A 3,015-nucleotide genomic window follows, 5' to 3' on the forward strand; every position below is an offset into this window, starting at 1 on the left:
CCATCCTTCTTCATCTTCCTCCTCATCGTTTTTTTTTTGTTTGTTTGGTTTTTTTTTTCCTCCTGTGTTTGTGCTGACGGGTCAAATGTGCACATCATTTCATTAGTTTAAGGCCAGAGCCAGCAGAGTGTGCACAGACACACACACACACACACACACACACACACTCCCACACACTCATAGTTGCAGAGCTGGGAGCAGGCTGCCCTGGGCAGTGCTATGGCTGTCTCTATGTCTGCCCTCTTCACTAATTACTCTGCTTCTGTAGTCATGAGTTTCTTACATAACAGAGGAACTGGTCTGTCCAAATGCTGCTGTTTCTACCAATGCAGCTGTGTCACATAACATCATTTTATTCATATATCAAACAACTGCTTCCATTTCAGCTGACTGATTTTAAAAAATGAAGAAAAAACACAGATTCCCACGGGGTATCAAATGAGAAAGAGAAAGAGAGAGAGAGAGAGAGAGAGAGAAGGGGAGAGAGAGTGTGTGCGTGTGTGTATAGTCACGTATTTTGGGTTTTATTGATCTTAGCTGTAACACAGCACCTTAAAAAGGAACTAGGACAAGGGAAAAAAAATGAAAGAAAAAAAAAAAAAAGATTGACGAGCGTCAGATGGAGATTTTTGGGGCCGATACATTTAAGAGAAGACAGTGTCTTGTGGCGCAACACCTCCGCGCAGTCTGACGTCTGTGTTAGCGCCGGGCAGCTTTCGCACCCTCATGCCTGCGAGGACAGGAGCTATTCTGGGAGCCCCGCCCGTGGCCCAGCGTGGTGGTGGCAAACGCGGCGAGAGCTAACGCGACTGACAACGCTCTGATGTGTCCGCGTCTCTCCTGCCTGCAGACGCGCAGCGGGACATGGAGGCCAGTCTAAGGGTCTTTCTCAGGCAGAATAAACATTCACTGACAGGAGAGAGAGAGAGAGAGAGAGAGAAAGAGAGAGAGAGAGAGAGAAATGATGAGTGAGTATAGGTTCTGCAGTCAGTGGTGAATGTGTTTTTTGGTTGGGGGGAAGGGGGGGGGGGTTACAGAGGAAACTGGTATTCTTCCAGCGATGTGATGGAGCGGTTTTCCGACATGTGTGAATTTTCAGAGATGGTCTGCGCTGCTGAGGGTGGTGGTGGTGTTGGTGGGGAGTTGGGTTGGGGGGGGGGGCACGACAGTTAAAACGAAGAGATAGATAAAGAGCTAGCCCATAAATAGAAGCTCTGACTAAAAGCTCTCTCTTCTCGCTCTCTCTCTCTCTCTTCTCGCTCTCTCTCTCTCTTTCTCATACACACACACACACACACACACACACACTCACATACACGCGCGCACTCTTTCTCTTTCACACAAGCGCGGATACACGCAGCATGTAGGTCACTTCCCTTGTTTTGTTCTGTTTTTTGTTTTTTTTTTTCTGTCCCACGCACACATCCTCACACTTACCCCTGCAGCCTCCACAAACGCGACTCTCTCTCTCTCCACGGTTTCCTCTTTCGACAAACAACGTAATCACATCCCACCCACACACTCACATTCATCATATTCATCCACACTTCCACCTCATCTTTACTCGCTGCTCTCGGACATCGCAGCCGCGGAAGTATCTGAATACGCTTTTGAATACAACTTGTTCCGACTGCACTGACTCAGTATCGGTACTCAGAGGCTGAGGGTTTAACCTAGACTCAGTAAGAGACCAGCGTTTTCCGTCAGCGATATACTCTGTGTTGTTGGTTTTTTTTTTAAACCGTGCAGTAAGGGCTTAAATTGGGTCTAATGAGGAGTATCACAGCAGGACGAGCTGTTCCGTTCTCCATCTCCCCGGGCCTCTGTCCTTGCCGTACCTCTCCACGCCGCACAGCAGCACAGATGGCTGTGGGAACGGTGGAGGTACAGGGCTCTCTGGAGTGGAAAAGACGCTGCAGGCATCCCTCCCTCCATCCATCCATCCATCCATCCATCTCTCCCTCCCTCTATCCATCCATCCATCCATCCATTCATCACATAGCTACATCACAAAAAAAAGAGGAAAGATTCAGAGCTGAACACACTTCAGAATTCACAAGTACTGAATCATGAATCAGATGAAAAAAAAAAACAAACCCACAGAAACATTTCCCTCTTGCCTTATGAGTAAAAGCTGGGCTGACTAATGCTATCTGATCCAACCCCACTGTTACTTCTCCACATGACAGTGAACTGACTCTATGTGAAGCAAACATGTGTGTGTGTGTGTGTGTGTGTGTGTGTGTGTGTGTCTGTGTGTGTGTGTGCGAGCAAGCTGGCTAATGAGTTTCTTGATAAATGTTGATTTATCTGCCTTCACCCAACAATCACCTGAACCGTTTTTTGTTTGTTTTTTTTATCCTTGTTCCCAGGGGAAAGAACAGACGATTGCTCGGTATCTGTGTCGCACAGAAAAAGAAGCTGAAGACAGGACAAGAGAAGTCTGCTTTAAGTCCCGCGACGCCTCTGAAACCCGTCACGTCACCAAGGCTTTCCAAAGCCGTCTCAGGCTTCTCGTCTGGATCTGGGCAGAGACGGGAGGGAACGAGAGAGCCATTCCAAGATTTTTTCCAGGGTCTCAAGAGCACCTGCCAAAAAAAGGTCTCTACTTATCAGGGGCCGCCCAGCTGTCAGCCGTCAGAGTCACGGCCCCAGAACTGAGGTCAGACCACAGCCCTGGCAGGAAACCGGAAGGAAGTGCCGCTTACTGCATTAATACTGACCTGCTACCTTACATCACTTTCTCTGTAAACACACGCACACGCACACACACACACACAGAGACACACACACACACACATACACACAGAGAGGAGGCTTGAGAAAGTTTGCCACGGACATTTTTTAGCGGGTTGGGTTTGAACTCAATTCTCTTCATAAGTATTAAAGCACCACTCTGTCTAGACTGATTAGATCTATATACCTAGACGTGCATTATCAGAATATCTAATTACTTATTACGTCTATCTCACCTATAGACCTGCATTATCAGTCTGAATATACGTTCAGTATTGG

This window comes from Chanos chanos, chromosome 3 (genome assembly GCF_902362185.1).
Source record: "Chanos chanos chromosome 3, fChaCha1.1, whole genome shotgun sequence".
Classification (NCBI taxonomy): Eukaryota; Metazoa; Chordata; class Actinopteri; order Gonorynchiformes; family Chanidae; genus Chanos; species Chanos chanos.